The following is a 23,256-nucleotide window of genomic DNA, read 5'->3' as shown; positions in this document are numbered from 1 at the left end:
TGCCAGACAAATACATCAAGACTCACCAGATTCAGGGGGCAGGGTGGAAAGCTTTAATACATAAACGAGTTTTAGGGGAAGATTTTTCTTTTCACCACCTATAGGCTACAGAGAGTCAGCTGAGGCAAAAATTTTGCTTGGCTTCAACGTGGTATTCTGCAAAGTTGGACAGTCATTTGTCAGGTACCTATTATGCATGCTGGCTAATGCATGAGCTGCTGTGGGGAGACTCAGAAACAATGAGCTCAAGAAGCTCATCACCCCCTGAAGAGAGAAAACTTATGTCAGAGGAAACAAACCTACAGCATGAAACACCCACTGTGTTTGTCCTACACTGTGTTTTTGTAAAATTGAACCATTATTTTAAAAGATCACATGAAAAGCTGGATATCTGGCTCCTCTTGAAAAACTAGAAGGTATATGGCTTCTAACCTGCATTACTGCCAGGCAGCAATTGACTGGAGTGAAGGTGTGACTGCCCATTACTGAGAGCGCCCATTCTCCAGTTCACTCCGGTCCCCAGAATTCCCTATTAGCTGACTCATTGAGAAGACGTCATTTACATTATCTGCTAGCCCTTGGGAGTCATTTGTGCTCGTGACCGCTCCTGAGGACAATCTAAGTCATGAATTACAATCTAAGTCATGAATGCTAGAATGCATGAGGCTGATAGCTATGTTGCAGGTATTCAGGGAAAGGAGAAATCTGTAGAATTAAACAGTTAAGCAAAGCTTCTCAAACTTGGTCTCAACAAGTAGATAGGATAAGGATAGGTGGTTGGATGGATAAATAATTAGATAGATGAAAGAGAGGAAAGCATTTCCCTTGGGTTCCAGGATGGACTTGATGCCTTTTCATGGCATGCCATGGCTGGAATTGAGGGAGTACAGATCTGGCACTTTTCCTTTAAAATACGAAAACTTGTTTTCAGAGCAGGGAGAAGAAATTTCAACTTATTTAAAGACAGTGGTATCTGTAATTTCTCCATCCCCATATGACTATCCTATTGTAGACAGCTTCCTAGTCAACAGCAGTGATCCTGTAGTGATATTGCAATAAGCTTCTCCCTTGAAAGTCAAACAGAAAGATCATATAACATTAGGATTTTATATCTATATAGTCTCACTCTTGCTTGCCACAGTTGCATCAATCCCAATTCCCTGGATAGTCATAATATCCAAGTAATCTTTCTTTTCATCTTTTCCAGCTGATTGTTTGTGCCCACCCCCCCCCAAAGAGGGTGCTTTTCAGGCTCAATGAGCTGCAGTTCCAACCTTGAATCTAGTTCCAAGATTTGGACAGCATTTGAAATGACCTCAAAGGGATAATAACTTATTAATCCCTTTGATGATTTCTAAAGTTCAAGAATGAAACAGTCACCCTAAATGAGAGGGAAAAGCACTGAACTTTTACCATACTAATTCATTGACCCCTGTTTCAATTCCACCCCTGTGGCCTTTGCACTGCATTTTCTGTCTTCTGAATATGACCAGCTCTGTGTGAAAAAGCCCACTTGTCACCTGATGACTGTAAAATGTAGCCTACCAGTTGACAGACCTCACTCTTAAATAAGAGCAGACAACCAGGAAACTTCAGATGCTTAAGGAAACCCTCCAACATGAAAGATGAAAATAATAACAAACAGTAATAAAGCAACTTGGAGGAAGCAGAGGCAATCCAAAAACAGAAAACTACCGTGCGTACATGATTAGTATCTTCAGAGAGGTAAGGGAAAGTTTATATCCATGCAACAAGCAGAAGATGCAAAACAACAGCAAAAGGAACCATGAAAATAAGAAAAAGTGCTTGAGAACTAAAGATACAATAAACTCAGTGGAAGATGTAAAAAATAAAATTGAAGGACTCTTCCAAAAGGTAAGAGAAAATGTGTACAGTGATGGATAAAAAGATCTTTTAAAAATAAGAGAATCCAGGGAGTTATTTTTCTGACTAGTGATAGTTCCAGAAAGAAAAAGAAAAGAAAAAATAAATAATAGAGAAGAAATTATCAAAGATATAATACAAGAAATTGAAGAATCCGAGGTCCCAGACTGAAAGGGCCCATCAAGTGCACAACATAATGAATTTAAAAGGACTCACACTAATGTATAAAATCATAGAATTTCAACATACTAGGGATAAACAAAAGCTTCTACAGAGAAAAGTAAGTTACAGACAAAGAAATGAGATATAAGAATAGTAGTAAACTTCTCAGCATCAGCACTAGACTAAGCTAGTAGACAAAAAAATTTTTGAAGGAAAATTATTTTCAACTATTCCCAACTAAAAATCTTAATTAAATGTGAGCATATAATAGACATTTTCATATAAGCATGATTTCAAAACATTGCCGATGTACGCTTTCTCAGGAATTCTTAGTGAGTGTGCCCCACCAAAATGAAGATGTAAACTGAGAAGAAGGCATGGGATCCAGGAAATGGGAGATGCAACAGAAGAGAAAGATAAAGGAAATCCTCGGGATGACTATGAAGGGAATTTCCATGTGGTCAGGTTCTCAGTGAGCCTGGAGAGCAAGCCCAAAGAGGAGTTGGAGGACAGAGCATCCTGGAGGAAGAGCTACAGAAAAAAAATGAAGCTGGACACATAACAAGCTTCAAGACAAATGCAAAATTATCTCCATCCTCCACTGACACCTGGTTTGACCACATGGAAATGTATATAGAGTGGATGTTGAATGGTGTAGGGGAATTTAGCCATAGATACCAAGGTAATTGGTAGAAGAAGAGGAAGAGGAAGTGGAGGAGAAGGAGGAGGATGAGTACAAGGAGGAGGAGGAGGAGGAGAAGGGAGTAGGTTACCGTGAATTACCTGAAAAAGCAAAAGGTTGAAATCATAGTCCTTAGGCTTGGCATGCACAATCTATCAGTGATCATAATAATGTAAACCCTGAATATTGTTTTTAATTCTCTGTTGGAGGAATAGGAATTGGAAGCATTAGAGAAAAAAAGAGGGTATGAGAAATCTAATACCTCATTTACAGTAAAAATTTAAAAATAATGTCAAATCATTAATCAAGTGAGAGCAGGATGAGTATATTATTTAAAAATAGGGGCTTTCCTGGTGGCGCAGTGGTTGAGAGTCCACCTGCCGATGCAGGGGACGCGGGTTCGTGCCCTGGTCTGGGAAGATCCCACATGCCGCGGAGCGGCTGGGCCCGTGAGCCATGGCCGCTAAGCCTGCACGTCTGGAGACTGTGCTCCGCGATGGGAGAGGCCACAACAGTGAGAGGCCCGCGTACCGCAAAAAAAAAAAAAAAAAAAAAAAAAAAAAATGGAAGTACATATCACAAGAAAGAGCTGGAAGATGAATGTAATTGCCTCTAGGGAGCAGGATGTGGGGGAAGGTGGTCAGGAGGCCACTGGGCTGCTGGGTTGATAAGTATCTTTAGCGCATTTGACTTGTTCCAACTCAGGGCCTATGTCGCTTCGATTAAATTTTAAATTAATTTACTCTCCGAAATATATAGTAGCCCCCAGACAGTTTTAGAATAACTATGCACCTACCAAGGTGAATGCTGGAAAAATAACAATTCACCTAGATGCATCGTTTGTACATCTGGCATCTTATCAAGCAGTTACCAACCTGGAGTTACAGCTCCTTACCACAGTCACCCGTTCAGACAAACCCCCGCCCGGTATGCTCAGGCAACAGCTGCTTCTGCCAGTCCTCATTTCGGGAAGAGGGAAAGGGATGAGTTAGACAAAAATAGGTGTCTGTGTGGAAAGAGATATTTTTACCTTGATCTTTAAGCCAGCTACGTGTACATCTACTATGATAGAAGCCTGAATGTTGAACAGTGTTGAAGCCAACAGCTAGTTCTCAGCCTCATTCAGAGAGATCTACACAAAGCTATAGAAAAACAGAATGAAATTTGCCAACTTGCTGAGATTTATAATATCCCCTTCCAGCAAAAACTATCAGCTAATTAGTCAGAAAAAAACCCATGCTATCCAGAGGTGATAGAATGCTTTACACTGAAAGGTTAAGTGTTAGAAAGGACCTTAGAAATCATCCAGTTCAACTGTCCCCGGAGAAACAGAGAGGCAAAGAGATTGTCCAAAGCTACGCAGCTTACCCATATCAGAACTGGATCTAGAACCCTGGATGGGACTCCATACTGCCAACCTCAGAGTTTGACCTGTAGCCTTCAGATAGATAAATAGATATAGATTTTAGAACAAGATCAGGATCTGGACACAGTTGTAGTTCTAAGACTTGTGATCCTTCCACCACTCCAGACTGCCTCACAAAGCAACAACAGTAAAAGGGGAGATATAAAATCCAACAAGTCAGAGGCTTACCTCTCCCTGAGCTGCCAACCTTTAGGGTTTAGATGGTCCATGAATTCAACATTGACTTATCGAGCACCCACTATGTCCTGAGGGATTTCCGGATAGAGGTGTCTAGTGGACAGGTGGATGTTGGGGTCTGAGGTGAGAGATTTCAGAGTCATCGACAAGTTAGGTGGTGATCACTGTCACACTGAAGAATGAGATTGCCTCGGGAGAATGAGTACACTGAAAAGAGAAGATGCCCAAGACAAGATCCTAAGGAACACCAGCCTTAGGACAGGAAGAGTAAAGGAGAATACAAGCAGTGCCTGGAACCTATACCTGTCTCTGAGTAACCATCTTATGCGTCTTAAACTCATTGCTTGTTTTTCTCCTGAGTGTTAAACATGTGTCATAAGTATCTTTAGCCAGTGCTTGAAGTTATAGAAGGAAGGAAGTGGGAGGATTTAAGGGTGAGCAAAGGCATTCAAACTTCTCCAGGTTCATCCTGGAGAAGTTGGTGGAACAAGTTTTGGACTTCCTGTGGAAAAGTAAGCTGCTGCCCACTCTGCCCCCATCGTAGCACTGTTGCCACTAGCAAGGGCCCCAGGGAAACCTGGGGAGGACAGGTGTTTCCTGTAAGTGTCAGTGGAAGGCCATCTACCCCTCTGCCAAATGAACCTGGTCCAGATCAGAGCAGGTGCTGCTCAGAGCCATGTGGTATAAAGGTTGGGTAAACATGCACTTGCTCTGTGATGAGGAGAACGGCCAAGGAGACTGGACATGACCAAAAAGGTTATCATCTGCTAAAAGCAAAGGGGAAAAGGCAATGACATGCACCTTTCACCTAGTTAAGTGTATTTCTCAGGGAAATGTCATTTTAGAAAAAATAGAAATTCTAAGTAGGGAAGTGTTGAGTTGGCCTGGAAGGGGTTGTTGGTTGATTGTTAGTTTTTGATTGATCCAAGATCCAGTAGGTTTTATGAGCAAGGAGTTCCAGATCTCCTCCCCCATGTCCTAATTACACTAGGCCCTCCCTGGAGGCTCTCCCTGGCTGGGATTTCATACCCAAAGGGAGTAGAGAGAGCTGGAAAGCACTGTAGTGGAGAAGAAAGAGCCCAGGCTTTGGAGCTACGCAGCCTAAGGTTGAACCCTAACTTTAACAATTAATCAGCGTGACCTTGTGAGAGTTATGTAAACCCCATGAGTCTTGCTTTCTTCATCTTTAAAATGGGGAAGATGCTTACCTCAAAGGATCGAATGAGACAGTATTTACGAAAAGGTACCAGTGGGTACTCAACAAGTGCTCCCTCACCTCCTACTTCCTTCTGCTCATCTTCCCCTTGAAAACCACCCTTGAGTGGGCAAGATAACACTTAATAATCTTGGCTTTCCTCCAACTCCTTGCAAATTAGACACATTGCCCAAGCTGACAATGATCTCAGCATTTTCTCTGTGGACCATTAGTAGGGATTCTACCATCACGTCACCAAGATATTGCACCCTGAGCATTGCATGCGTCAATCATTGGGTATGAGCTGACATGCTTTTGTAACTCTCAGCTGTTCACCCAGTTCTTTGAGAAAACATTGCATTTCTATCTGTCATTAGAGGTAGTGGAAGCTTGATGAGGTTCCTGGTCTTCTGTCATCTTTAAATCCTCGGGAAGGCTCAAGTGTGTCAGTTAAAGACAACCCCTCCCACCCCCCACCCCAACCTCGTCCCCCACATACTGTGATATATACTGGTCAGCATTGATGAGACTTCCCTCTTTTCCTGCTGTGATTCACCAGCCATGGGTATCATCTTTTCTGTTCTCTCTCCCTGGCATATAAGTGTTTCCTCATTTGTATTTCTTTCCCTGAAGTTCATGCCCTCAATCATCTCCAGCAACCTGGATAAATTTAGCTCTTCTCAGGGACTTTTGCTGACTTGGTTCCATGACTGTTGAATGTTTGGCTGCTCCCCAGAAAGAGTTTGGGGCTGGCTCCCCTCACTTGGAGGTCTCATCTTGTTCTGGTGACTACTGTGTCACTTGCGTAATTGGTTATTTGAGTCACCTCAGGCCAACCAGTTTGAGAACCAACAAGTTTGTGTTCTTGGAACCTGAAGTCCTTCATTCCCGCTTCTGACCCTCTGACCCCTTAGTACCCCTTCCTTGTTTTTATTCTTGCCCTGAACAGCCTGTGGCTACTGCTCTTATCTATCATGGTCACTTCCCATTAGGGCTAAGAAGGCAACTAATAAAGGCTTCTCGACTCTCTTCTCCAGGAGCAGGGCCTCAGGTCTCACTACCAGGATCCAGCAGAGTGAAGTGTACTTAGCAGATGCTCATTTAATGTTTACTAATTTGACTTGTTCAAACTAAACATCAGAGAGGTTAAAGTCAGACTCCCTTGGTCAGCAACTAAATGAAAGAAATGCACGCAAAGGCCATTATGTTTTTAGATACCCTCATTTTCAAGGATCCAAAATAAGGCTCATGGGTCATGTTGAGTAGCTTTGTGTCGGACTTCGAAGGATGGGAAAGATTTGAATAGATACAGAGGAAAGGGAAGGACTTATTAGGAGAAAAGAACAGCACAATCATAGAAGACATAGACCAGAGGGGGAACTGGCACAAGATGCATGTATGTAATGTGACTTGGGGGTGTCTGTAAAGAGCTAGTCTTATTCCAGTGAAAATACATATAAGAGGAAGGAAAAAATGATAGCCACCTTTGCTGGGCCTTGAGAACTTGGCTGTGACCTAATCAACCAACCAGCTACAGACTCCCCCTACCTCTCAATGTCCTTGTTCCTTATAGGAACAACTAGGTATGGCCTCTTTCCAGTCCCATATTCACCCACACCCCAGTTTAGCTGCTGTTGTTTCATGGAAAACCAAGTTAAAAAGTGTCTGTAGAGCCAAAGTAATTTACTCCAGAGACCACTCATGTGCATGCCCCATAGTGAGGGTGTCTAGCAGTGTCTGGGGCGGCAAACACTCATCTGAGGACTCTAGCACTTGGTGGTGATCAGGGCTACCAAAGGCTACAGCTTCAGGAGGCAGTGAGAGGAAGGAACAGCTGTGCCCTGCATAAAGAACCCACGCACTCCTGATTGGCCATTGTTCTGGCATGTGAGTGGGACCAGTGACCCAGATGTCACTGCTGCCATCCTGGCTGATCCACAAAGAAGTGAATCAGGTCTATTTTAGGAATCTGTTCAACTGGTCACATGGAGAAATTGCTATTAAAAAACAGCTATTTACCAGGAAAGCAAAGCTCCTGCAAAACAAAAGGTTAGTATACTCTCCCCAGTAACTCTTTAAACCAAAGCAAACACTGGTGCAGGCCAGGTTTGCTCTGTAGTTCTGCTGTCCACCCTTGGTCATCTGATTCCCAAGATTCCTGGTTGATCTCCTCCTCGGGAATAAGCTGAGAAAGGCAGCTGGGAATACCAAAGGACAGGGATTTCTAGAGGGTAAGAGGGTTAGGGTCACATAGCAGTTCTCTTGTTAAATGATTGGTTGATTTTTCCAGGAAAGTCAAGGGGCTTGACCAGGCAAAGCTCAAAAGAATCTGGAAGGTCTAAGACCCTTTATCATAAAAGTGTCCCCTCCACTTGTATTTGAGGATTCTGTATTAATGGATGGGAAGTACATCAAATATAGTCCATAGAGATATTGCTTTAACTAGAGGACCAAACCATGAAGGCAACACCAAGAGCATTAAGATCAACATTGAAGAGATGACAAATGCGCTGATTATGGTGCCCATGCAGTGGCTGGGACTTCCTACAAGCCATCACCACCGTATGACCTCAGCTTCTCGATGGGTATCCCTAAGCCTTCCTTTCCGCTCAGCTTCTAAGGTGTGCTACCACTCTGAGTCATGTCAAGTTAGGAAATCCTTATGTGACCTGTCCTACAAAACTTACAGTCTTGCTTTGTGCACAGTGTGACACATATATCCAACAGAGAAAATAAGATAAGGCAATATATAAATACTAGAGAATAAGTAGCATAAAAAATACAAGTTGTGGCTGGGGACAGATCATTTGCATCTGGTGGGCAGATCAGATAGTGTGGCCTAGAACACACAATGAAAAAGACATTGTCTATAAAGGAAATTGAAGTCCCTAGCCTGACTTCCAGTGCTTTCCATAATCTGACCTCCACCCCCATCTCAGCCTTACCTCCCAGGGCTCCTCCTACAATCCAACCAGACTGCACCCTAAGTTCACCTTGCTGCACGGGTGGTTTTTTACCATGTAGCACAATTCTTCCTTTCCTCTGCTTCACCAAATGCTAACCGTGTTTGAGGTCTGGCTCACATTTCTTCTGCTCCTTGACACAATTCCAGCCACCCAATCCCCCAGCCCTCAGTGACCTCACACTGCCCTTTGTCCACCTGTACTTCACTCACAGTGTTCACTGTCTGGACGCTCATTCATTCATCAATCACAGACAGCTTAGGATGGCTCTCAGCTAGTTATCTCAGACTATTACCTAACTTTGACTCTTTGTATATCATCCCCCCAGCTGTATTATTCTCTCCTTGAGAGCTTGCATCTTGGATATCCTGCATCACCTAGCACAGGACCTAACACATAGTAGGTGGTTGATAATTTGTAAAATGAATGACAGTACAGACAACCTTTTGATGCACAACTACATTTTCTAATTTATTCCACCTGAGGGGGTAAACAAAGGGGCTACATTTAATGAAGATCTATCATGTGCACTTGTTTGGCATTTTCTGAACATCATATCATTTAAACTTCACATCAGTCTGAGAGGTAAGAATAACATCTTCAGTTTATACATTATGAAAATAAGGATCAAAGATGTGAGATAATTTGTTCAATGTCAGTCGGTGACAGTGACCTAGAGTCGAGAGGCAAACTCTGGTGTGCCTGACTTAGAATACCACACTCTTCCAATGGTCCTGCACTGCCTTCCATCTGAACATCCATGGGAAGGTTGCTGAGTTTCTTCCTGTGGGTCTCATGCCCTACCCATGACTTTTGCTTCATCACTCTATGCATTCCCTCTCCCTTCAAGCTACCTCCCAAGAGTTGCTTCTCCTGGAACCCATTGCATGCTTTCATATTTTCATGTAACTCCCTTAGCCTGGAAAATGTCCTTCCATCTTTTCCACCTGTGAAATCTTACTTAGCCTTGAAGGTCCACCTGAAATGAATATCGTCTCCATGAAATTTTCTGTAATCCTGCATGATAATTAAATTAAATGCCCTTACGTCTGAGTCCCCACAACCCACTGCCCCTTCCACAGTTCAGAATTCACTTTATTCTGCTTCAAATTCCAATCATTTGTTTACCTTCCTGCTTTTTCTCCTAGGCTGTAACACAAGGGCAGGGAATGCATCCTCTTCATCTCTGTAACTCAAGCCTTACATGACAGCAGCCTGGTCTCCCAAGAGCCTTTGATGGTAAAGGCAGCTGATGGTGCGGAGCATGGATTCAGCAGCATCACACACACCTTCCGTGATTCTGCCCAGGTAATGAGCCATTCGATACCAATCAGAGCCAAGAATAAGAAGCTCTAAGCAGATTTCCCACATCTGTCCCCAACGCTCAACCTTGAGGGGTTTCACCTTGAGGCTATATAGTCCCCAGTATTCAGTGATTCAAGAATGGTTCTACCTCCCTTCTTAATCTGGTCTAAGGTCTAACTTGTTACTAAGATCATTAATGCCACAGAGAGAGGCTGTCATAACAGCTTTTCCTGTGTTTTAAAGTGCTACAGAGGGATTTCCCTGGTGGTCCAGTGGTTAAGACTCCGTTTTTCCACTGCAGGGGGCACGGGTTCGATGCCTAGTCAAGGAACTAAGATCCCACATGCTGTGAGGCAAAAATAAAATAAAATAAAGTGCTATAGAAAAGAAATGGCTGGATATATTCTTTTTGACCTCACCTTTAGCAATAAGGTGTGATCTCTAAGTTTGAAAAATGAACAAATGAATAAATAAATGGTGAACGTGCCAGACTCTATTTAAATGAAGATATTTGACATTTCTTTGGTCTTCCTTATAGAGTTGCAGCCCCTCCCCATGGCTCTAGAACACATTCCATCTAAAGATGGAGATTGGGTTTCCTCCTGAAGAACAGGCAGCCATAAAAGGATGTTAGTTCAGGAGCCAACCCAGTGAATACGACCAGCATGGTATCTGGAGCCCAGAAATCTGTACACAGCCTCTGACTCCATATGACTCACCCAAACAACAAAGATCTCTAGAAGCAATCACTAGGGCAGGGCTTAGGGAACACATAGCTTAGGGCGCGCTATCCCTTGAAGGCACAGCTTGAAAATTTTAATTCTATGTTCCTAGCTTCTAACACAAAGCCTACACCATAATTAACACTTAATACATATTTGTAAATGGATTCTATCCTTGCTTTTCGTTCTCTCCTTTTATCCTCCAACTTCCTCTTTTTCCTCCTTTCCCATCTCCTTTCTGTCCATTAGGACTTGTTGAGGTCCTAATAACTGGAAATAATTAAGGTCTTAATCACCTCCCCCTTGTCCACCTTACCCTAACCTCCAGGCAATACATGAATGTTCTTTATGAAATATTAAATATTGGGTTCCCTTGTTTTTGGATGCCTGAGCATGATAGTTGGCTTCTTGGTGATCAAGCCCTGCTCCTATTCCTTCACCTTTACTCTCATTTTTCCTCTCGCTTCTTTCCAACCTCCAGTGGTGTCGAAAGCTGCATAAACAAGCTGCTGACCCTCCAAGCTGAGAAACTTGGCCCTCAGAACCATTCCTTGGGAACTCTCACTTGCGGCTTGTGTCAGGTTTCTTGCAGATGGGTTCACAGTTGCCGTTGGCCATAATTCCCACCTATACCCCCATTCTTCTACCCTCTGCTCGCCCCACCAAATCCAAAATATTACCAAGAACTGTGCCCTAGGGGACTGGACACATAGGCTGTGCTGGCGGCCTTTAGGGCTGTGCTGGCCACCATCTCCACAGAAAGGATGCTTCTGTTCTGGAGTGTGTGACAGAATTAAGGGCAGCCCAGGGAAGCAGGAAAATAAACCACGATGTGGAGAATGTCAGCACTCTCAGGAAAACAGATAAAACTCCCTGTCTGATCCATTTTTATTTGGGCAGAGTTCATGTTGAATCATTTTGCTTGCTTGAACATCAAAACATATACCCACATAGTTTTGAGCCCTGGTCCCAGCACAGTCCATCCCAGATGAAGTTCTCTGCTTAAGGAGTGGGGCCTTCAAGAGGGGGAATGAGCAGCTATAAACAATCCCTGTGTGCTTACCTCCCACCCCCGGGCTTCCACCCCACCCCAAGCCTACAAATCCCATCTGGAGAGTCTGCCCCTCATAGTGAGGAGTATTTGATCCACCTGACTTCCTGATAAACTTTCAGACAGAAGTGTGTGTGTGTAGTGTTGAGTGGGGATGTTAATGTCGTCAATAATAATTCAAAATGAATTCCTGCATATGAACATTGTCTAGTCTTGGAAGGCAAATATCTCTTCATTAAATGTCAATCATTGCTTTAGAAGAATTTTTAATGGGGAAATACTCAAAAAAAAAAGCCAATAGGAAAAAAAAAAGCAGGCTTTCAAATGGTAGTTACCATATATTATAGGTAGAGATAGAGACAAAGATATTCATTGAGCAAAGAGTAGAAGGAAATACATCAAAATGCCTGGAGAAATTTTCCCAGCGTTGTGAATTATGGGTGATTTTGCTTCCTATTTGTCTTTATGTTTCTGTGCTGTCCGAGTTTTTTTACTATGAACAAATGTGACTCTAGTAATGGTGGATGGGATGAATTTTTAAATTTGTTTTTAATGTAGATCACCTTGCCTTGACCTGATCCCATCAAGAAGCCTCACTGAAAGCTGAGTGACCTGAGTACAAAGGCTTCAGATCTTCCTACCTCACGGCCGGCCCAGCCCTCCTTCCTGTTGTCCAGCACAGCATCCGGCAAAGGCCATTACCCTTATTTAAGGGCAGATGGTGAGTTGAAAACCACACAACAGAGGTAGTTCAGGCACATAGGTCTGTAGGAACCAAGTTCAGACATAAGCTAAGAGGTCACCAATGGCTCCACAGCTGTGCCCCTACCCCCAGCGCACCCCGAGAGCTTGCTGCCAAAAGATTCATTAGCAAAATGGGAAAGGGAGGAGATCAAGAGTAGGAGGGGAATGAGGCAAAGGAGCAAAGAAGGGGGTTTCTAATACAGAATTGAAACTGCCCTGTTCAGGGGTTGGCAGATTTCCAAGGACCTCCAAGAATGCAGAGAAGGCCTGGGAGAAAACCAGGGACAGGAGGCAAGGTTCACTTCAGCTCAGACACACTCCACCTCCTCCTCTGGCTCCAACCCCCTCTACTCATGGCCAGACGTCTTAAATTCCCCTTTTTTTTTTTTTTTCCCCTTTTTTGTGGTACGCGGGCCTCTCACTGTTGTGGCCTCTCCCGTTACAAACACAGGCTCCGGACGCGCAGGTTCAGTGGCCGTGGCCCACGGACCCAGCCACTCCACGGCATGTGGGATCCTCCCGGACCGGGGCACGAACCCACGTCCCCTGCATCGGCAGGTGGACTCTCAACCACTGCGCCACCAGGGAAGCCCCTTAAGTTCCCTTTTGTGTTCCTTTTATCTTCCTCACTCAAACTCTAGATCCCACCCCCACCCGCAACTTAATTCCATCACCCCCTGACAATCTGAGCTTGTTTCTCCAGGGCTTGCAGCTCCTGCTGTGAGGGTGACAGCCACACCCGGTTCTTGCAGAGGGAAGTAGCTTGTGAGGTCAGGGAGGAAGTGGGGGAGGTGGGGCTGGTGGGGAGGAGGGAAAAAGCTTGGAGTAGACTTTTCAGAAGTGTGGAGAGGGCAGCTGAGGGCACCCAGCTCCCCACCACCCCCATTACACTGTTAGTGCGGCCCACCCTTGAGCTGCCCTCAGTATTGGGTTCCAAGTGGATGGGTGTCCAAGGAAGAGAAACTATGGAAGCAGAAGGCAGGAAAGTGCAGGCACTGCTGGGCGATGCCCACATTTGCACTCACCTGGCAGGGCCACTGGAAGCAGTGACAATAGGTTGACATCTGTTCTTTAGATACTAATGCCAAATAGATTGCTTGACAGTAGTTTAACATGCACGCCTAAGATGGTGTGTGTGGGTGTGCGCGTGTGTGTGTGTGGAGGGGGGTTAGTGGAGGGTAGTGGGAAGCAATGAGGGGAGGGTCCCTGTGGAGACTGAGATGATTTGTGCATTCCTCCAAACTTCTGGGGGAAAGAACTAGATAACAAGTTCAGAAAAGTCATTAAGTCTTGGGGGATTCGGAGCCAATCTTCCCATGGTCATCTTTGTCCCCCATTTTTTCTTTTGGAAACCCAACCTCTTTTTGATAAAATATATCTGTGTTCTTGAAAAACATAAGCCTTCACATATGGTTTCCACAGCACTGACACTTTGCCACAGGAGGCAGTCTGATGCAGTGGTCAGAACACATACCTCGGAACCAGACAGACCTTCAAAAGCCTGACTCTGACAGTTAATGGGCTGGGTGACCAGTTTGAGTCCCTGTAAAGTAGGGATGATCCTAGTTCCTTGCTCCTGGGATTTTTGTAAGAAATAAATGAGAGAGCATATGAAGCGCAGAGCCCAGCTCTTGGTGAGGCTACTATGGTCCTGTGATAGAGTCAGCACTCTCCATGTGGCTTTGGTCCCAATAAAGCTACTCCGGGTAGTGTAGTAGTGGACTAAGCACCAGAGCAGTAGTAGTAAACTGTGGCCTGTGGACCACATCCTGCCTGATGCCTACTTTTGTATGCCCCGAGAGCTAAGAATGGTTTTTCCATGTTTAAATGGTTGGGAAAAGAATCAAAAGAAGAAGACTATTTTACAACACATGAATGGTATATGAAATTCACATTACAGTGTTCATGAGTAAAGTTTTTCGGGAACACAGTCACGATCATTTGTTATGTATCTTCTATAGCTGCTTTTGCAAAGGACCCACAAAGCCTAAAATACAAAAAAGTTGGTCAGCCGTGCATTAGAAGATCAGTAGCCCAATTCCAGCCGTGCGTCCCACCTCCCAACTAAAGATAATACTTTCCCCTCTGTCACCACAAAAATGCCCACCAGGGTACATACACACCATTTGGCTCATTCACCATGTTGTTGTTAACACCAGCTGGCCTACATGCTGGAAAGTGTAAGACAGGACCTGGCAATAAAGCATTACTGTTATTTTCTGAGCAAGCATTGGGGGTGGTGCAATCCCAGTCACCCCTACTGAAAAGACTCAATGTGTTCTTTGTTCTCCTAGCCCTTGATCTTTCACTCTTATTACTATTTCTCATGCCTTCTGTGTCCATTAGCACTGGCTCAGCTGGGAAAATATGGGTTGGGCTTTGTCTATACCTTTAATCAGTTTACTGGAAAGAGGTCAGAAACAAAAACGGGAAGAAGCATTAAAACATATACATTGTTGAGTGCTTACTATAGGCCAGGCACTTGGGGATTATAGTGGTGAATAAGGAAAGATCCCTGAGAGAGGAAGAGAGAAACAATAAGGCAAATAGTTATGAAACAATGCAATAGCTGCTATAATAGAGGCAGGTAGAAAGTACCGAGGGAACAAAGAAAATGATTTCATCTATTGGGATATTGAAGAGGAGCATCAGGAAAAGTCACAGGGAGGTGACAGCTTTGAAGAGTGGAGAAGAGTTTGTTAGGTGTGAAGAAAGGGTGAGAGTACAGGGGAACAGCAAGGGCAAAAGCAGGGGCAGGGCACCAAGGGCATGTTCAACAGAGGGGGTGACCCATGGGAAATAAGCTGACACTAGAGTGTGGATGACCCTGTGTACCATAGTCGGGGGTAACACTTTATTCTAGATGGGTAGCCTTCAGAGACTTCATAGACTTAAAAGAAGGGAGCGAGATCATTAGATGTGCTCTTTAAAAGTGATTATTGGTAGCAACAGGGAGGGATGCACTAGTATAGAGAGATCCTGGGTTAAGAACAAGTCATGAGTTGTTAATCAACTATACTCCAATATAAAATAAAAAGTTTAAAAACAAAACAAAACAAGTCATGATTGTTGGAGAAGTGTGGCAGGAAGAAAGATCTTGGATGTAGTGGTAACAGGAATTCATGACATATTGAGCTCTTAGGTGAGGTAGAGAAAGGAATTGAAGAACTAATCCCGGGATTCTGGAGTGAATCCAGAATCTGCCCAAGACAGATATTAATGCTATTAACTGAAACAGAAAATGCTGGAGTTCTACTTGGGATGTGGGTGATCCTTGTGCATAGCTAACTTGTGGAAGATGGCACGATTTTAGTTCATCCAGGTGAAGAAATCCAGTAGGTGATCATTGACACTCTAAGTCGAGAGCCCAGAAGATGTAGGGGCTATAAATATACGTTTAAGAGTCATCAGTCAGGACTTCCCTGGTGGCGCAGTGGTTAAGAACCCGCCTGCCAATACAGGGGACACGGGTTCGAGCCGTGGTCTGGGAAGATCCCACATGCCATGGAGCAACTAAGCCCGTGCACCACAACTACTGAGCCTCCACTCTAGAGCCTGTGAGCCACAGCTACTGCGCCCGCGTGCCACAGCTACTGAAGCCTGCGCACCTAGAGCCCGTGCTCCACAACAAGTGAAGCCACAACAATGAGAAACCCTTGCACCGCATCGAAGAGTAGCCCCGCTCACCACAGCTAGAGAAAGCCCATGTGCAGCAACGAAGACCCAACGCAGCCTGAAAGAAAGAAAGAATCATCAGTCAATGATGTTTGAAATCGAGGACATTATTCAGCAAATATGAAAGGGAAAAAAATTACAATTAGAACCCGGAAGATGTAGGAGCTAGAAATATACATTTAAGAATCATCAGTCAATGATGTATGAAAGTAGAGGACATTATTCAGCAAATATGAAAGGAAAAAGAAAATTACAATTAGAAGCCTGGGGAGTACTAGCATTTAATGGGGTGCAAAGCTAGAGACACCAATCAGAGATGGGAAACTAAAAGGAGAACCTGGAATGAGGAGCGTCACCAAAGCCATGGAGAAGAGAACTGTGAAAGTTTCTGCTGCACAGAAGAGGAAGGTCAACAGAATGAAAATGCAAAGAGCAAAAACTCCTCAAATAATGGGTTCCCATAGCCCCACTTGGAATCCTGTGAAACACTAAGTGTCACCACAGAGAGTTATAAAAATCAATCTGTCTGTTTCCAGAACTCAGTGCACAGGATTCGAAAAGCAGAGGTATTTTTCAGGACAGATTATTGGTTTTGCATAAGCACCAAGAAGAAGCTGCTGGGTTTGCAAAAAATGGTAGTCATTGATGAGCTGGACAGGAGCAGTTTCCATAGAGCAGTAGGAACAGGAAGCAAATTCTTGTGGGTGCAATTGTCTGTGGATCTGAAGAAGTAAGGACGAGGAGCATAGAGTGGACCTTCAAGAAGTGATATTTCTGTAACTCTTCTTTTTTTTCCTCTCAAAAAACAATTGTCTGTCCTGGAAAATCCCTCTGCTTTCCAGTTTACTAACCCTGGGCACTGTGTTCTGGATATAGACCAAGTGACTTTTACAACGCTCCTAGGTGACATTTATCCTTTCACAGAATTCCAAGTGGGCCTTATGGAAACACTATTTGAGGGATTTTTGCTTTTACCTCAAAAGTATTTCTAGATAAAATCAATGAAAAGGATTAAAAAGTCTTGCTGTGTGTGAACCTACAAGGCTAGATTCCTCTGTAAAGGGTTCTGCCATGAGTCCACGCAAGAAGTCAGCCCTCCTTTCTCTCCAGCTTATGGCATGGTATTGATACAAGTAAAGAAGGAAAAGGGGGCCAGCTGTGCTCTTAAGCTTCACTTCTAACCCAAGGTTCCTTTTTCACTTTAGTCTGAGACCAACAGAGAGACCAGGCCCCTGGAGAGCTGCTATCTAGTTCCAGCTGTACTTCTTATCCACAGAACCTACCAAAAGGAGAGCGTTGTCCCTTTTCTAGTCTGAGTTTCCTAAAATATAAATATTAAATTTATAAATATAAGTTTGCTTAAAACCTGGAGTGGCTTCACCTTGTCCCAGGATTAAGTCCCATATTTTAAACAGGGCAAACAGGGCCCTCCACATCTAATGGCTCCCAGATAACTCCTCAAATTCTCCTTTCCAACCCACTGAGCTTTTTTTTCTTCCAAAGCATGCTGCTCTGTATTCTTGTAACTTTGGAATATGCTAACCCTCTGCCCAAACTACCTCCATTTTCCCACTTTATCTAGCAAGCTTAAACTCATCTCAGGTTATGTGTCAGGTGCCTCACAAAGCTCTTTGCAATCCCTGAGGCTAGGTTGGACCTCCTAGACCAGACGATATGTCCCTTTCCTAGCACTTCCATGCCTATGCTTGCTTAAGGTCAGTCACTCCTCCTAGAAGATTAGGCACCCATCAGGGCAGAGAACGGGTCTGACTTTTCACTACTATGATCCTAGCACTAAGCACAAAAAAGTGAATGGTGTGCTCTTTTGTTCATTTATTCATTCATTTATTCACTGAACATGTAAGTAGCAGATCACATAATACATGGAAAACTTTTTGAAAAGTATAATGCAAGAACCAAGTATTTGGGATGTTCTATGCAGAAAATTGCAAAGTCAATTTCAATTCAGTCAACACTTCTGAAAAAAACTCAAAATATTCTCCATAGTATAGCCTTTATAATCAAAGGACAATGCTATTATTGTTATACATACTTCAAACAAGTCTTTATATCTTCTTGCTTTTATAATCAAAGGCTAATATTATTATTACTATATGTGATCTCAGACAATTCATTATACCTTACTTCCAGAGGGATGTTAGATGTCCTCCAACTCTACTCCTTGTATTTTCTGGTGCTATATCAAATTTAAATATCCCAGCCCTCATAGAGTCCTGCCAACAATATCCGAATGAATCCATCAGTAAATATTACGACTGAGTAACCTTTATTCTTCGACACACAAATATAATCAAAGTAATATTCTTTCAACTTCTGTTGTCAATGAATGGTAAAAATCACAACTCAAATATTTTATTAAATAACATTTTTTCTTAACCTTTTAAGTTAATTAACTAATTAATTAATTATTTTTGGCTGTGTTGGGTCTTCGTTGCTGTGCGCGGGCTTTCTCTCTAGTTGTGGCGAGTGGGGGCTACCCTTCTTTGCAGTGTGTGAACTTCTCATTGCGGTGGCTTCTCTTTGTTGTGGAGCACAGGCTCTAGGCGTGCGGGCTTCAGTAGTTGTGGCTCACGGACTCAGTAGTTGTGGCTTGCAGGCTCTAGAACGCAGGCTCAGTAGTTGTGGCGCACGGGCTTAGTTGCTCCGCAGCATGTGGGATCTTCCCGGACCAGGGCATGAGCCCATGTCCGCTGCATTGGCAGGCGGATTCTTAACCACTGCATCACCAGGGAAGTCCCTTAACTTTTTATATTGAAGTAAAATGCCCAAATCTCTGAGTGACACTGGATCAATTTTTACAAACATATACAACCTTAAAGCTGCCACACAGATCAAGCAAGAGCATATTATCTACACCCAGAGGCCTCCCTCTGCCCCTTTCTAATCAACCCCTGCTCCCACCCCCACCAAAGATAACCAATATCCTGACTTCTTTCACCACAGATTAGGTTTTCTTGTTCTTGAACTTCATATAAATGCAATCATACAGTATGTCCTCTTTTATGTCTGGATATGTTTGCTCAATATTATGTGGCTGAGAATTATATATGTTTTTGCATGCAATAATAGTTTGCTGGGGGTTTTTTTTCATTTCTGTATAATGTTCCATTGACTATATATGCTACATGCATTTGTCCATTCTACAGTACTATTGACAGACATGTGGATCGTTTCCAATATGAGGCTTTGATGAACAAAACTGCTGTGAGCACTTTTCGGTTTGGATGCACGTATGTCTGAGTTTCCATTGGGTCCAAACCTAGGTGTGAAATTGTTAAACCATAGGGTAAGCTTATGTTCAACTTCAGTAAAAGTTTTCCAGTGTGATTGTGCTAATTTACTGTGTAAGTTTACCCACCCACCAGTAGAGCATGAACGTTCCAGTTGCTCACATCCTCTCTAACACTTGGTATTGTACTTTTTCATTTTATATATATATATACCATTGTGGTATAGATATACCTCTTTACAGTTTTCATTTGTATTCCCTGGTGAATAATGATGTCAAGCATCTTTTCACGAGCTTGTTAGCCATCTGAACATTCTCTAATATAGCTTCTAGAAGAAGACGTATAATATTGCCATGACCTTGGGGCAGTCAAAGACTTCTCAAACAGAACACAAAAAAAGACTATCCATAAAGGAAAAGAGTGATAATGTAGACTCCTTTAAAATTTAAATATTCTGTTCATAAAAGGACACCATTAAAAGAATGAAAAAGCAAGCCACTGAATGAGAAAAGATATTTGCAATCATAGCCAGAATTCTTAAAGAACTCTTGGAAATCAGTAAGAATGAAAACAGACAACTCAATGCAAAAGTGAGCAAAAGACTTGAATTAAGTCTTCGTTGTTGTGAAATGTTACAAACATTAAAATATTTTTGACTGTACTTTTTTCTTTTGTGTAATTATCGTCCTTAATAAAGACCGTTCATTCAAGGCAATTTCATTATTTTATATCTTCTCATGATCTTTACATAAATAAAATCACAAATCAGAATTTAAACAATTCTTTTATGCCATAGTTTGTCCTATATTGGTTTTGAAAATTTGGTTACAATGATTACTTCATCTAGTGCAGCTCCCCACCCACCCTGAGTCCTTATCTGATGAATGAGCTCTCTATTTTTAGGACTTCCAAATGCTCAACAAAAACATGGAAAAGAATGATTGCCCCTCTGCCTTACAAGATCAGGTTCAGATAACGCTCTCCAAGCCTCCAGGCCCTTAGGGAAAGTGTACAACCTCATCTTTTTTCATCTCTCTTGGGACTGCCTCAGAAAGTTGGATTTCCCCCCCAAGCTACCTACAAACTCCCCTTCTCCCCATACACCACCACTACAACCACATTCTTTGAAAATCTTCAAAGCGCCAGGAATGGACAGAGAAGGCAGTATAAGTAGGAAAGGATCTCTGCAGGGAAGGAGGTGGAACAGTGGGAAAGACTAGGGTAGGCGCCAAAGCTCTCTTATCTACAGAAATAACATCTCCCTGCAGTCCCTTGGGGGCTGGACCACAGCCCAGGGTTAAGAAATCTCTATAAGTAAATGCAAATATCCCCTCCCCCTTTTCTTCTCATCTTACTCAATTTTTAAAAAGAAAAAAATATATATTGAATTGAGAACCTGAAGTGGCAAAGCCAACACTGAAAACAGGAGAAGGATATAAAACCCAAATGTCTACTGAACACCTCCCAGATGCCAGGCAGTATACTAGATATTGAATAAATCATTGCCTTCAAGCCACTTAGAGTCTAGTATGGATGAACAATTGTGACAGGTAGAATAACAGTGACATTTATTTAGTGCTTACACTATACAAAGAATTTTAATATATGTTTTGATATATATTTAACAAAAAATACTATATTCTGATATATAATATATTTAACATATGTTATAATACACTTATTTTAATAAACTTATTTATTTATTTATATTTTTGGCTGTCTTGGGTCTCTGTTGCTGTGCATGGGCTTTCTCTAGTTGCGGTGAGCGGGGGCTACTCTTCATTGCGGTGCACGGGCTTCTCATTGCAGTGGCTTATCTTGTTGTGGAGCACAGGCTCTAGGCACGTGGTCTCAGTAGTTGTGACTCGTGGGCTCTAGAGCGCAGACTCAGTAGTTGTGGCGCACAAGCTTAGTTGCTCCGTGGCATGTGGGATCTTCCCAGACCAGGGCTTGAACCCGTGTCCCCTGCATTGGCAGGCAGACTCTTAACCACTGTGCCACCAGGGAAGCCCCATGTAATACATTTTAATGTTTTAAATATCTTGAATCTTCAGAGCACATTTATGAGAAATGACATTTTCACCCCCTTTTATAGATGAGTAAATTGAGGAATCAAGAGTTTGAATAACCTGCATAAGGTCAAGTGGTTAGGAAGAAGCCAGACTAAGAGTTGAATCTAACACAATTAGAAGGCAATAGAAACAAGTACATAGATAGTAAAGAATATATAAATTATGCTGGGGGCACCAAAGAGGGGCTTTTAGACCAGCCAGGGGAAGTCAGGGAAGGCTTCCTGGAGGAGGTGATATGTACACCATCCTGAAGGTTAGGTGTGGGATTAGGAAGTCAGGTAAGGGGAAAGCATTCCAGGCACAATTATAGCAGCTGGGAAGATACAGAAGGGTGGGATAGCAGACCATGCAGTGTGACTGAGTCACAGGTGGAAGACAGAGCTAAAGGGGGTGGGCAGAACCCTCACCAGGAAGGGTTTGTGTGTCAGCAAAGCCAATGAGAATCCAGAGGAGGATTTTAAGTAGGAATGGATGAGGTCAAATTTGGATGGTGTTGAAGATGATTGCTGAGGGTGGGAGAGTGGTGGTAAGGAAGCAGGTGAGGAGGGCATGGGAAGCCAAGGGAAAGAACTATTATAGAAGTAAGAATATTTTGACTTTCTTCAGAACTGTACACCACCCAGAGGTGTGGACTTCCTAGAGCAAGCAAGACCCAGCCTACCACCAGCTGTGGCTAAGCCAGCTTCATCCTGGTTCCTGACCCTGCAAACAGGCACAGAAGCCATCTCCCATCCTTGCCTCAACCCACCATATCCTTCACCCTGCACTATGTTATAAGCTCCATGAGGTAAGGACATTTTAGCATCATGCACATGCAGCAAGGTGTATGACCAAGGGCCTAGGCTTTGGAGTCAAAGAATCCTGGGTGTGAATTTCAGCTAAACCATACCAGATATGTAGCCTCTTGGCTTCCTTGCTGTAGTGTGTGAATAATAACATAGAGCCGATTAAGCACTAGTGGTCTTATAGGTAAAGTCTGCTTTGTTAATTGTAGCCTTTATTGTTCTTATTATTATACAGATCCCTTATGATTTGGTCCCTACCTACTACTCCAAGTTCACCTCCTACCAAATATCCCTTTGCCATGTACTTTACATTCCCATCAATATCACACTGCTCATGTGTTATCAGATATGCTACTTGGTTTCACGTACTCATGCCTTTTACATACTATTCTCAATGCCTAAAAATACCATAACTCCCTTGCTTGTCATGCAAATTACATTTCCATTTGTCTTTCAAAACCCATCTCAGGCATCATCTCCTCAAGGAAGCACTTCCTCATATTCCATCTCCCAGTTAGTCCCTCTATTGTGCTTTCTCTGTGTCTTGCATCTTTTTTTTTTTTTTTTTTTTAATTTTTTGGCCACACCAAGTGGCATGCAGGATCTTAGTTCCCCAACAAGGAATTGAACCCATGCCCCTTGCAGTGGAAGCTCGGAGTCTTAACAACCAGACCGCCAGGGAAGTCCCTGTGTCTTGCATCTTAAATGTGTTTCTATTTTTTCACTTCCCTCTGATGATGTCTTACAGTATACTTCTCTGATTGTTTACCTGTCTCCAAGTGCCCAGTCCCTTGTGGGCAGGGGTTGTATCTTATTTATCTCTGTACCCTTTAGCACAGGGCCCAGTGTCTAGGATCTAGTAAGGAAGGGATCAATCTATTGAATGAATGATATGACAGGGAGCATAAGTCTAAACAGACACAGGTTTTTGGTAGTGTCAGTCCTCATATAAGGATAACAGGAGAATAACTGGCTTAGGGGTTAAGTTCATCCAATGAAGGTCTAGCAGGCAGTTTATCACATGTGACTACAAGTGTGATGAGCGATAAGGGCCTGATGCAGTTTTGAGAGCCCAATCCATGTCTTTATGGTAGATGAAGCTGTTATTTTGGTTATTGATGCCCAAGAACTATGAATAGAGTGAGAAAAGGAGAAAGCCAAG

At 43.1% G+C, this 23,256-nt stretch overlaps 2 long non-coding RNA genes across 2 annotated transcripts in view; one reads left to right on the top strand and one right to left on the bottom strand.

Moving 5' to 3' along the window:
- Window positions 1–22,713, top strand: part of LOC141278512 (uncharacterized) — a 79,701-nt gene extending 56,988 nt beyond the window's left edge. The window contains exons 4-6 of the long non-coding RNA XR_012331270.1: window positions 9,638–9,797; window positions 12,126–12,288; window positions 21,916–22,713. This is a non-coding gene — a long non-coding RNA (uncharacterized lncRNA). The remainder of the gene's footprint in view (window positions 1–9,637; window positions 9,798–12,125; window positions 12,289–21,915) is intronic.
- Window positions 1,016–4,135, bottom strand: LOC141279204 (uncharacterized). Its single transcript, XR_012333157.1, has 3 exons — window positions 4,097–4,135; window positions 3,624–3,687; window positions 1,016–1,067 (listed from the first exon to the last, which is right to left on the bottom strand). It is a non-coding gene; the product is annotated as an uncharacterized lncRNA (long non-coding RNA).
- Window positions 22,714–23,256: the final 543 nt, after the last annotated feature.

This window comes from Tursiops truncatus, chromosome 1, assembly GCF_011762595.2.
Source record: "Tursiops truncatus isolate mTurTru1 chromosome 1, mTurTru1.mat.Y, whole genome shotgun sequence".
Classification (NCBI taxonomy): Eukaryota; Metazoa; Chordata; class Mammalia; order Artiodactyla; family Delphinidae; genus Tursiops; species Tursiops truncatus.
The sequence above is the reverse complement of the archived record's forward strand: the minus strand, read 5'-3'. Positions and strand labels throughout refer to the sequence as shown.